We start from the raw sequence: 14,765 nt of genomic DNA on the forward strand, positions 1-14,765 counted from the left end.
AGTACCACATTATAAATGTGCAGAGTGTAATGAAACTTTGAACAATCGACGCAGAAAATACTTCAATATGTAACTCATTTTGGTCAAAATGTGTTTCAGTTGTTTTTGCCTTTCCAGTAAAGATGTTATTTACATTTGTATAATACCATTTTTCCCTACGTAAAGAATAATCAAAATGAGCTTAAATATATTGTGAGAAAAATAGAACACTGTATTCTATTGCATAGATACACTTTATAATCACATGAAAAAGCTTAATACTGTTTCTTAATTATACGGGTTTAACTCAAACCCGGACGTTTTTGGATTAGAGTATAATTATAATAACAATGTAAAATTGTGGGAGGAAAAAACAACATATTATTTTTTAAGGGTCTTCTCTGAAATCTAAGCAACAAAAATCAAGTATGAAAATGCGTTGGCAGAAGAAAATATTCTATAACAAACTTCATTAACTTATTCCCTAATATTGGCTGATATTTTAAGGAGAACTAGATTAATTAACTTAGATCGCCAATCGGTCGTAATTTAAGGACGGTTCATAAAAAAAAATAAGATATAACGTCATGTATACGTATTTTTTTACAGTTTAGAGTGAAACAAATCTTGAAATCTCGTTCTCTCTGTTTTATCATTCCTTTTGTTGAACTTGAAGTGAGAGCTGTGAATGTAGTAAGTGGATGTGACATGTGACTACTTCAATTACATTTTCTGCAAAAGTAATATAAAATTAAAGACATTCGGGCTTACAAAGAAACTTCGTATAAGTTATACATGAAAATAAAGCAAGAATATAAATATAGTAATTCTATGAGATAAATTTTTGACGCACAGTTTGACAGTTCCTCTATGACATTTTTTCATTACAAGAACAGGTAAGCACGAAATAATTATTATTATGATCGAATTTTTACAAATTTCGTAAGTAACAAAAAAATTGTTTATATTATCAACTTGAATGCATTTGTTTATGTGAAGTGAAACGCACCGGTCACTAGATGATAGTTATTAGTATAAAACATACTTTAAGATTTTACATAATACTAAGAAACACATTTTCTATTGAAACAATGTTTTACATTTAAATTCTGACATTTAATGCTTATTGTCCTTATCCACTTACAGCGAACGAAAGCCATCTCCCTTCCCTTTCACTCATTTCATACATATATTTCTCATACACATTTCTTTCTTTCGTTTCTGAGAATAATTTCGCCCCTAAATTATTATGAAAGAAATATATTCAGATAAATTGTATTAACATTACCGCATCAAATATTTCATAAATCAGTGTTCCATCAAGGTTACTTGGGACACTGATAGATGTTTCTCTCAAACTTCACAGCTAATAAATTAATGTATCGTAAAGAAATGAAATTCATAATATCATCTGATAACTAACCACTATACTCAAATAATTGAAAAGGCTTTGAAAGCTGTAAAAACGTCAAAAAAAAATTGAGTTTAGAACTAACTTTATTTTGAGCAATTCACACCCACTAACACAAAGTGTCATAGAAATAGCGAGTTTAAGACGTAGATTGTCACGTACACTAAACTAATTAATTTATAAAATTTGCACGTCATAAATGTGGCAAACATGTACTTAATAATATTTATGCAACATCAATCTAACATGTTTGTGCAAATAAAAACTTTGACTTTGACTTTAATATTCCTGGCCTGTTTTCATCACTTGTCTTACAGCAAGAGACTCTATCTAGAACTATAAATTATCTTAGTAGGTAAACTCAGTCATTAAGTGACTATGAAATAATGTGAGATGAATCATTTACTGAAGAAGTATGTACGGTACGGTAAATGAAAAACATATATTATGCATGTTCGGTCTTTGCATTGTATATTATTTGGTAAAGTGGCAGTTAATTTCAACTGTGGAGATCGAACTTGCTAAGGTGCCATCTATCGCTACTGTACTTCAACCCTAAGTTGAAACCGGTAGCAAACGGTGGCGCTAGTCGCGACAATCGCGTGACGAATGCGTGTGTGGGCGCAACTCATAAGCCTACACAAGCTCTCTTCCGCTTCGACCGCCGTACGAGAAGGTTCCGTCCGAGACGTTCTGGGCCGCCCTTCGAGCCTCGAGGCTCGAACCACGTTGGTGCCTGTAGTGCCGTGTACCGGTGGATGCTGTGTGGCGAGGAGCAGTAGAGGTAGGTGGTGCATGCATTGTTCCTTTTTTCACGGTTGCTTTATTGCGCCTACTAAATAATCTACAGTCCATTCTTAATATCGAACAATGCATATCACAACAGAGAAATCATTGCATTTACGATACGGAAATAACTAATTTTATTAGCTATTTATCCCATTGGGACGTTCCTGGATAGCATTAATTTAAATAATTATCTACCTCTGACACTAAAAAGCGTTCACCGTTCATCCAGTTAGCGTAAAAATATCAAGCCAACCGTCATTTCAATTATTATTAATGCAGTGCCGCTCAGGATTCTTGAAAAACTCAAAAATTCTGAGCGGCACCACAATTGCGCTCGTCACCTTGAGACATAAGATGTTAAGTCTCATTTGCCCAGTAATTTCACTAGCTACGGCGCCCTTCAGACCGAAACACAGTAATGCTTCCACATTACTGCTTCACGACAGAAATAGGCGCCGTTTTGGTACCCATAATCTAGCCGGCATCCGGTGCAACGGAGCCTCCCACTGGTATCGGCTGTTTGTGAACAATCCCGCACTTAAATAAGCGCTCATACGAGCTGCTTCACTTATTAGTATACCACAATACATACGTACATATAATCACGTCTCTTTCTCGTAGGGGTAGGCAAAGACCACTTTTTTCCACTTGCTACGATCGTTACATACTTGTATCGATTCGTCCACTTTCATTATTCCTATTATACATGCTCTTCGGTTTAGGATACTCTTGACCTGGCCTTTTTTCAAGACGTCCCTGATTTGATCTCGAAACGTCCACCTAGGTCTACCCCTTCCAACACTTTCATTCACACTGGCCTTATACACTTTCTTCGTCAATCGTTCTTCATTCATTCTCTCGACATGTCCAAACCATCTCAGCAATGAATTAAATACCTTTGAAGAATCGCGCTAGAAGCTTTAGCTTAATATTGTAAGTATATTGGTATACCTAAGCGCGGTCTTTCAGGATTAAAAAAATTGATACATAAATAAATATCTTTAAATTAAATTTAAAACAAGGTATGTAACACATACAGTCAAAAGGTTAACGTAATACATAAATAATATATAATAAATAACGAATCATTGCCAAACAATAATTACTTTGTTATCGCACAATTCACAAATTTATTAATAAATCGCTAGACTAACTTGCACCCACTAGATTCCTTTATTGGTGTAGTTTTTTAGTGTAGTTTATGTTGAATGTGAGTACAATTTCCATAATTATGGATTGGATTTTTAAACAGTTTAATGTATAATAATTCTGTTAGTGTCCACTACAAAAAATCTGACTGCATTCCTACTTATGATTATTTTTTATTTTTTTATATACTGGCTGACTTATCTTTTGGTAACTAAAAATAAGTTGTACGTATATTTTTATACCAAGCTCTGTGGTTCCCTACCACAATCGGAATCGGTGACAAAAGTCAAAACCCTAGTTCAATGTGTTGGTAAAAGTATCAGTTGACTGCAACCATTTGGCGAACCTATCGACCTTGATTGTGATGCTAGACTCAAAAGACCAGAGTTAAAGTTCTCAAGAAGTAAATAGTAAATACAACAGTGCCTCCAACGACTCTAAGCGGCTTAATTGAAATTCTCTATAGTCGTTTACACGCACATAATATTATGATACCTAAATGTAAATCTTAAATCAATGCGGTACATAATATTATGTTTTAGGTGTGTAATTTAACTTCTATGTAACAAACGTCACCTCAACAGACCTAGAAAAGAGAGCGTGCTTGGGGCACGTTAACTTTACAAATTTCTAAAGTTCTAGAAAGTTGCAATTTAAAATTTTATTTTGTTTTTAAATTACACGAGAACTGAGATAGTATCGGCAGTAGTAAAGTTTCTGATAGAAAGCCGAAGTTCTCAACGTGGAAATTTTGTTGAACATGGAGTTGGCGTTTGTTAAAGGATATTCTAGCGTGCTATTCTAGTCTATTTCACTGTATCTAAAGACGTAACATAAAAGCATAATAAAATTTTGAGAAAAGCTTATTATAGTATAAATAAACAACAAACTATTACATTTTGACAAGATTGTGATTTTTGCGTAAAGAGTGTTCAATGAATTCACCAAAATTTCTAGCCCGGGTACAGAACGCTCCGGGGACCTCCGGAGTTGGTACCTCAACCAAATCTGTTCCAGCAGTGACAGAGGCTCCAAATGCTCCAAGTGTATCTGGAATAAGGGGCCTCGGCCCCCTCTGTCAGAGCTGGACCCATAACTAAAGTTCCGACTAAGTAAAAATTGCAGGGCGGACTCCTTGCGGTGAAAAACCACACCAAAAGACGATTAGGTCTGCAAAACGAAAAAAGCCTTAAATGGCACTCAAGGGTCAATGATTTCCTTGACCTTCTTAACATAGGTTATACTCCTACCGTTGTAGCCGGAGCAAAGCTGAAAGTTTTGGACATAACGGAAAATCTTGCCACATATATTATCCTGAGTTATGTGAGGACGTCATGAGTACGACTAAAGGTGCAAGAAAGGGCACTTGAGGACAAACAAATTGCGCTTTGCGCCTTTGACATTGAAGGAGCATTTGATAAAACACCCATAAGGGCTTAAGTCTTAACTAAAAAAGCCTTAGCTTTAGCTGATAAAATGGCCGACTCTACGGTAACGGTACACGGTCAAATGGGATGTATCGATGCTCTCGTGTAGGATTGTTAGATTGAGGCTACATGGAGTCTCTCTTGATGTAATGACCACTAAAGGATGTCCACAAGAGGCGTTATTTCGCCTCTACTATGGGCCCTTGTCAGGCTTCTCTACAAGATGGATGAACTTCGTATCGACACACAAGCTGATGACTTAGTGATAATGTCTTGAGGCGATAAAAAACGAGACAGCCAAAGTATCATCTCGTACCTTATACGTAAAGTTCTAAATATAATATCCTAATATTATTGCTGACAAAACCATCCTGGTGTCTGTGTTACTAGGAAGCGGAAGTTGGAAGGACTCATATCTCCGCGACTGAATAATAAATCCATAACGTTTTCTAACAAGGTAAAATATCTTTGACTTACTTTAGGCTAGAAACTTACCTGGAATAGTCAAGTGGACGGTATTGTGCAAAAGGCAAAATTTGCCTTAAGTATTTGTAGTCGTTTTGTCGGTCAAAAATTTGGGCGTAAAGATGGACCATTATTGCCAAATTAGGACGCCTTAGATCTGACGTTGGCTGTGGAATCATCAGAGAGTTTCCCAACTTTGGCAAATCTGTGAACTTGGAAAATCTTGCCTCCGTTTTCCAGTCAGAGGTATACGCCATAATAAAATGTGCGGAAACCATCCTAAATAAAGCATACGTCACAAGAGTGTTCAATGAATTCACCAAAATTTACCAAAATTTTCTTTAATTTCCGTTACCGATTAACGACCGTCGTTTGGTCGGAGGTTCAGCGGAGTGTTGGGAGAGGTGCATTCTGCATGTAGACATAGTTATTAGCGGAATTGACATTTAAAATAATTATTGTCATGACATGCCAAAAATAATAAATAAAATACATATTTCTAGTGTGGTAAAAGTCTATACAAATTATATAGAATCTTATGTAGTCATAAACCATACTTGCTTGAACAAAGTTTATCATTTAAATAAGATTAACTTATTGCATTTAAAATGCATATACGCTATTGGGCTTACATTTTTCCTGTCCTGTCCGAAGGATATCAAATATATTATATTAATTAATATTTGCCCTAAAAGATTATGGAATATCATTAATTTTTAAGTCAAATACAATGTAGGTATTATAACCGAATATTTGCAGAAAATGATGATTTTGTAATAGTGTATTAATTAGCAATGTTTTCAGAGTAATTAATGTATAATTAATTATCTGTAACGTTAATGAGTATGTTATTGAATGTTTAGTTACTTTGTATATAATATTGTTAATCATTAACGGTGTTATTACATAACAATAATTTAAATATGGCTTAGACACGTGTTTTTTTAGATAGTGATCTAAATGTAACAAATCAGTGACCTTACAATAAAATCACTTGAAATTGAGTTATTCTTTTTCTATTACAAAACAGTGTTTAACTATAACGTCTTTAAGCACAAAATAAACTGAAGCATTCAGGAATCATCTATATGTCGTCGTATAATCTATGACTTCCATAAGAATATATTCTCTTAGAGCTTAGACATACCTTAAACCAACTTATCGTTTTTAAATGTGAGCAATGTCTAAAGACTGTTAAACGTTAAACAACAGAAAGACAGATTTGTAAAAGAACTCTTTCATTTCTCATGCTCTGAAATCGCTTATTTGTACACGAAATAGGCTGCACAAAATCGATTTTTGTGTACAAGTGCATTAACGTATCTACTCATAAATGTATCTATGTTAAGGCTAATTAGAAGTTGTTACTTTAAATTATTTGCCTCATGTGTTCTTTAAGTCGTAAAAGATATTAAATTTAAATTAAAATACGGTAGGTTATTTAATTAATTAAAAAAATATATATTACAAAATTAATTTAATAGTAGGCCTAGCCAATCAATGTCGTAAGATTAAAAAAAAGCGGCAGGAAACTTCTTCAAATTTGCTAAAATTGTTAAAAATGTCCATGTTATACTACTGTTTTATTTCCTCGAAATCGAAATGAAAAGCAGAGTTTATAACTCGTCCACAAAACCATTTTATCCTCGACATTACTATCAGCCCTTGCCTTCGGCTCGCGCTGCTAAAAGTCTCAGTTAAATGGTTCGTTTTGTGCACTCGTTGTAAAATCTACTATTTTTAAACAAGTGTTCAACACAAGCTTATCTTTTTTGTAATAACACAGTAATACTATGGAATGAAGGTAATTAAGTATATTGCTATATTAAATAAAACATTATTTTAAGACTACGAGTAGTAGTAGACCCGGTACACGTCCAGGTATAAATAATGTTTTTTTGTTTAATTGGTCAAAGCCAAATATAAGATATGTTCGGCTAAGCTCTTATGTTTCCTGTGATTTTGTAAATGAGCTTCGGATGCACTGATTTGTGGTAACAAAACCATTATATACACGATCGTCGTAAAAAGCGAAGTCCAACTCCCTTACAGAAATGATGAAAAATGTAGTGCGTGGGATATCTCCATTTCTTAAAATACATAATTTATATTAAGGCAGGTTACGCTCTTTCCACATCTGAAATTTGGATTTTACTGCGCTTCCTGAAAAACCTAACAAAAACTTCTGAAAAACCAGGTAAGCTTCCGAATTCTCTCAATAAGTTGTTCAATATGTGGGTACCAAGATAATCGCTGATCTATAACGATTCCTAAATATTTGGTGCTCGCAACCTTCTTTATAGTGGGGCATTCACAAGTTTTGCTATACATGCTATCACACTTATGAAGTTCTTTGGCTGAGAGGGATTAGATATGCTCGAAGTTCATTTCTATACATATATTATTCTTGATTCAGCTTTTGCTCCACAATTCCGCTTTTATTTATAATATAATTATTAAGAATAAAATATGTTACGAGGAAATTTTAAAAATGACCCAGTTATTATAAATATTGAAACTTGAAGAACATGAACGATGGTGAATATGATTTATTACCTTCAAGCTTAGAATATACTCCCAACTTAGCCATGGGCAACACATCTCTTGACCAGATGTCCATGGGCGGTTTCCTGACTGGCTGTTAAATCACGTGAGCCAAGAGGCTCACGTGGCAAGAGCCTGTGTTGGCGAACCAGAATATTATCTTGTGTGTTTCCTTGTTGGCTTGAGGCCAGTAGAGTCATCTGTGGTTCGCTGTTTTAACGCTCCGTCGTCGGGGGCGAGGATTTAAAGTTTGCGTCGCAAGAGGTGAGTATTGACTCCAACGAAATAAAGTTTGGAAACAGAAGCGAGGAATGATAGCGCGTCCGTATATATATATAATATATTCTCTCTTTATTATATATTATAACTGAGAGGTGGGGGGCGAGATAGTGATAAGACAATCGTGTTAGCAATACCTATATTTCCGTTAGAATACGTTTAAATTATTCAATACAATGTACACTGCTGGCTCTGAGTACCCTGGCTCAGTATCAATGTATTACAAAACTAACAAAAGACACTAGGCCATCCCAACAGTGGTGAAAGCGGGTAGCGTGATCATATTAGTTTCTATTCTGGATACCTGTAACATTTGAGGCGGTCCAGAGGTCCCTATTCTCGACAAACAAACGTTGGCGTCGACTAACTTGACGGCAGAGTCATCTAGCGGCGTCGGTAGTAAATGTCGCTCATGCTGATAGTTGTAGGCACGGTGAGGTGGCAGCAGGACTCGTAGCGCCATCTAGGTGCAGGTAGGCCGTAACTATGTTATGTGATCAATATTGTGTTACAATATATATATATATATATATATTCACGAAGCAGTTTACACCTGTTCCCCCCTCGTATATCAAAAAACAAATCAGCTCTCTTGCTTCCTGGCTTAACACACACTTTCTTAAACGGCGGCAAGGCTCCTGTGATTCCTCTGGTGTTGCAAGAGAATATGAGCGGCGGTGATCACGTGACGTTTGTCTTTCATAAATTAAATATATTTTATTTCATTTTAAAGAAAATACAACGGATGGAAATTAGCCATCTCCTAAAAATGCATTATTAAAATGCTTCATCTCCAGAGTTGAAAAATATCAAATTTTCTTGTTAATATTAAAGTATGAATTAAATTATAAACTCCACATACTATTTCTGTAAAATATTTTTAGAAACCACAACTTTGTTATTCTTTTTGCTTTTTTTTATGGAAATGGAGGACAAACGAGCTTACGGATCAACTGGTGTTAAGTTATCACCACTGCCCACATTATCTTGCAACACCAGAGGAATCACAGGAGCGTTGCCGGCCTTGAAGGAAGGTGTACGCGCTTTTTTTGAAGGTACCCATGTCGTATAGTCCCGGAAGCACCGCACAACGAAGTTCATTCCACAGCGTAGTAGTACGTGGAAGAAAGCTGCTTGAAAACCGCACTGTGAAGGACCGTCACACATCCAGATGGTCGGGATGATAACCTAACTTGTGGCGTGTCGTGCGAAGATGGAATACGGCGGCAGGAATCAGGTGAAACAGCTCTTCGGAACATGATAAATGCGGTACACAATGAAGCGATGTATCAACGCAACGCCAAGTGATCCAGCCATCTACAGAGCACCGGGTCCCCGACAATTCGAGCTGCTCTGCGTTGCACGCGGTCAAATGGATCGAACTCATACTGGGGTGTGCAAGACCAGAGATGACTCCATATGTGGGCAGACCTGCACTTTGTACAGTGCTAGAATGTGGGCCGGCTTGAAGTATTGATGTGCTCTATTTATGACGCCCAGTTTCTTAGAAGCCAATTTGGCTTTGCTCTCCAGATGGCTGCGAAATTGGCAATCGCTCGAGATATCTAGACCCAGAATTCCGATACTAGGCGAGGCTGTAAGGGATGTGTTGTCGAAGAGCGATGATACGAGAAATGGGGTTTTTTAGTGGTAAACCCGCAAACCCTTAGTCGCCTCTTACGACACCCATGGGCCTGGGACTCCCCTATTCTTTTTTCGCCCCGGGGAAAGTACAGGGCAGTACTTTATACCAACACTGCGTCTGCGTCACTACGTGGTCGCCATTCGAGGATTTTAGTCCCTCCACCCATGTTCCTGCCCACTGCCACTTACTTTTGCAATTATTTGGACAATGTTGACTTGGTCCTACCGATCTCCTCATTTCTGATTTGATTTTGTAGGGAAAACCCGAGCACAGCCCTTTCCATTGCCCTCTGAGCGACCATGATATTCTTCGTAAGTCCCAAAGTAACCCAACTAGTTTATTATTATTTAAAATATCTCAGATATATCTATGTTGCAGAGGGACGGGCTATCAGAAACATATTTAAATATTTTTTGTTTTATTTTTCGTAATTATCGTTTTTAGAGTTTCAGTTTGCCACTTGAGTGATGATAACGGTGGAGTTCTAGGCGAGAGAAGAGTTGATGATGTATATGTGTGTTGGGTATTCTAGTATCACAAAGCGATAACATACTTGTACTTTTAAATTATATTCTTTGGTTATACTCAAGATTCTGATAAGCTCTTACCTATCTTTAAGTTATTTCTGTATTGAAGTACTAATCCTTGCAATTATTTGAAAATAGCTTAGGTTAAAAGTTTACTTAATTGCAAATGGACCCTGGTTTTGTTTTTTTTTCCGAAAAGTTTGACAAACGAGCATAGGAGTCACCGGATGGTACGTGATCACCGAGACACATCAGACATCTTGTACCACCAAAGGAATCCCAAGAGTCATTAGTGGCGATGAGATATTTTTACTTCAAGTTAAATGTTACAAAGTTCCCGAACCAGTCATAACTTCCAGCATAATTACTGAACGAAGTTCCTTAAACTTTCTTGACTTCAGAATTTTTACTAGAGAATATATTTTACAAATTTTAAGTTCCAAGTAGAATATATGAAAAAGTGTTACAACCAAAACTTCGGCTCTCGAAAAATATTTTCCATAACTTTTATAGAAGTTCAAACATTTCTAACGAATTCCTGTTATTTTAATACATCATATGTTTATTTCAATTAAAATATATGTTTCGTATTTCTATTGCGAGGTTAACGTTTACAAACAGGTAGGTTTGTGTCCGAAATTGCATTATACTGCATTCGCAATAAATTGCCTTCATTTTTAACCGACTTCAAATAGGAGGAGGTTCTCAATTCGTCAGTATGTTTTTTTTTATTTTTTTATGTTCGTTACTTCAGAACTTATGATTGGATGAACAGATTTTGTTATCCTTTTTTTTGTTTGAAAGCTGGTGCTCATACATTGCAAACTCGTCCGTATTTGACAATGGCAACCATGAGTAAACCATAAAAGTCTTAAATTTGCTGATATTATATTTAATAAAATTTTAGTATATGCGCAACAAATTTAGGAATAACTCAATATCGCGCCAAGACCCAGTTGCAGTCTGTGCGGGATAACTCTACTACCTCAGGGCGGTATTTAAATACAGTCAAGTTTTCTCTACGGTCCGCGACGACACGTTCGATACGAATTCTAGCCATTATTGTACCAATAAAGGCATAAAAAGGCATTTATTTTCTCAAAATTGATTCCTTTAGAATTCTTTTTGATGTCATTTCTTATACTACTAGATACTACTACCGCTTCGGAAACAAATGGCGCTCTGAGAGAGAAGAAGCGCCGCAAGAAACTCTCCCAGCATTCTTTTTTTTGCGCTCTTTTCAATAAAAATATACAATATTGTACAGTTGCTATAAAATAATCACAATCTAGTCCCAGGCTGTCCGATCATTTAGATATTCAGCAGTGGAGTAATAGGATTTACGACAGAGCCATTTTTTTATAAAACATTTAAATTTATTTATAGATAATGCCTGAACAGTGGCTGGGACTTTATTGTAGAAGTGTATACATTTACCCTTAAAGCTATTATGTATCTTATGAAGCCTACTAGAATTAGTTACAAGCAATCCCTTATTTCTAGTGTTATAATAATGAAAATCACTATTAAGAGCAAAAAGGTGACGATTTTTGTGAACATATATTAAATTTTCATAAATGTACTGACAATAAACAGTCATAATATTTATTTCTTTAAATTTTTCTTTGAGAGACTGTCTATAACCAAGCTGATATATAGCACGAACAGCTCTCTTTTGCAGAGCAAACACTATATCAATGTCAGCAGCATGACCCCATAGTAATATACCGTACGTCATGATGCTGTGAAAATAACTAAAGTACACTAATCTAGCGGTCGCAACATTCGTGTACTCTCTAATCTTTCTAACTGCATATGCCGCAGAGCTGAGTCTATCTGCTAGATGGGCAATATGTGGACCCCACTGAAGCTTTTTATCTAACGTGATACCCAAGAAGACCGTAGTGTCCACAAGTTCCAATCTCTGGTCATTTATAAGTACGTTGGTTTGTACCTCCGCTGTGTTTGGTGTAATGAACCGTAAACACTTTGTTTTTTTACTGTTTAGGTGCAGATTATTCGTCTCAAACCAACGCACTATCTTTGAGAGTGCATTGCTTACCTCGTCATCAATATCCGCACGTCGCTTCACTTTAAAAATAAGTGAAGTATCATCAGCAAACAATACAATCTCATGGCTATCATCTACCACAGACGGTAGATCGTTAATATATATAAGAAACAAGAAAGGACCGAGAATAGAACCCTGTGTAACACCTATTCGCACAGGTTTACCCGAAGACCGTTTGCCATTTACATCGACTATCTGAACTCTTTCGCTTAAATATGATTTTAACAGATTTAGGGCTCTATTCTTCACTCCATAATGCTTTAGTTTTAGGAGTAAAGTTTCATGGTGGACACAGTCAAATGCTTTTGACAAATCACAAAAAATGCCCAATGCATCCTGTGACTCTTCCCAGGCGTCAAATATGTGCTCAATGAGTCTAGTACCCGCATTAATTGTTGATAAACCCCTAGTGAAACCAAACTGATTTTTGTTCATTAATTTACAAAAATGCATTTGTAGCTGTTGAAGCAAAAGTTTTTCAAAAATTTTACTAAAAACAGGCAGCACTGAAATAGGTCTGAAATTAGCAGGGTCAAAAGAACTGCCCGATTTAAACAAAGGTATAACTTTGCTGTATTTCATGAGGTCAGGGAACACACCCTCATCTATGCATTCATTAAATATTATTGCTAATTCAGGTGCTATAATGTCAAGTATGTATTTAACAATATTAGTCGAATGGCCCCATAGGTCTTTTGTATTTTTTAGGTTAATTAATTTGAAGAAATATTGTACCACGCTTGCCTAAGTCTTTCTCTCAGTGACTCTGGACGAAATCCAAACCTACACACATCAGAAAAGAGTACGATTGACCATTCAACGTCAGTCCATTCTGAATGTTCTTCAGCCCACAAAAGTCTTCGTCCGCGATTGCCACGCCACCAAGCTGCAACTCTTAGTAGCCGGCGAGAATGAAGACCGTCTTCATGTAATCTTTTCTGTATTACAAATAGTGTTTGAGATATGAAGTTATTATTGAAGTATCCTATCATAAAACTGATGTGTGTATATCTCGTTTGGCAAGCAATTCGGTGCAATTTAAAAATGATTTATTTTCATAATTATAAATAATTACACTCGTGAACATATTTCATGAAGAATGATCTTGTACATTACGTTCTTTTCTCTACGTCATAAAAATATATCTTTTTAATATTACGTGAAGTAACACAAAATTTATAACATAATTTCAGAGACAAGATACAAAATGTACAAATATAACTGCCCTCAAGGGACACATCACTGTTCAAAACACTTTTAACGTCTTCGTAGAACATTTTTTCCGAGATAAATATATCTTGTTAGCTAGCATTCATGACCTAAATGTTAATAATAGTGAATGAAAGATATGGAACGATAATATACTATTTTTACAATAACTGTTGAATAAAAACAGTTAAAATGAACAAGTCGTCTAAATTATACTTTCTACAAGGTGAATGATTTTTGATATTTTATGATGATATAATTTTTATATAATCTTATACTTAAATCAATTAATTAAGATATAATTTCAAAAAATTTATGTAATACTCTTCATATTTTATTTCAATGAAATGGCCACTTGTGGCAATACAATAGATTATTTCAAAAAAACTGTTTTTAACAAAATTTTGACCTTGAATATTTACACGTGAAAGTCATAAGGACTTTTCAACAAAATTTCAAATGCTTTATTTAGGCCTATTTATTATTTAGGGCTATTTTAGGCCTTAACATACAGAAACTTCCAGAATATTCCGTCTCACTTCTAGGTAACATGGACATATCAAATGAATGATATGAGTTGTTTTTTTTAGGAATAGGAGGACAAACGAGCGGTCATCTGGTGTTAAGTGATCACCGCCGCCCACATTCTCTTGCAACACCAGAGGAATCACAAGAGCGTTGCCGGCCTTTAAGGAAGGTACTCATATCTATTGCGATAAACTTCTTATGCCTACTAATCGGTTAAGTCGAGTTAGTAAGTCTTTAAGTGAGCGATGTATATGCCTGTAGAACATGATCCTAGAAAATGCACAAAACAAATGTGTGACCAACTTCATACAATACATGAGTTTCCGAATGATACCAGAGACTGGGAATAGAAACTGGATAATATATTTTATTGTTCGATATTACATTGTAATCTATATTTATATTTAAAAAAAAAAAACCCGCTGAGTTTGTCGCTGACGTTCTTCTCGCGTCTGAGGCATACTATTTCCAATGGATGGTAGTTTTTGACGTTCAATAAGTGATTTTAAATCCTATTTTGAATAAAATATTTGTATGTTAAATTGAATGATTTGATTTTGAAGGCTTGAAATCCAGAATTCAAAACAGATTTTGGACAGACAACCTCAAGGCATAGTGTTGTTAATGAAATTTTATTTATTTATAATTCAATTTTTATGTAAATAAATGTGTAAATAAATTTATAAATAATTGTATATTAAAGTCCTTTTAACAGGATTCGATTAAGACATGTCAATTATTT

This window comes from Leptidea sinapis, chromosome 31, assembly GCF_905404315.1.
Source record: "Leptidea sinapis chromosome 31, ilLepSina1.1, whole genome shotgun sequence".
NCBI classification, from domain to species: Eukaryota; Metazoa; Arthropoda; class Insecta; order Lepidoptera; family Pieridae; genus Leptidea; species Leptidea sinapis.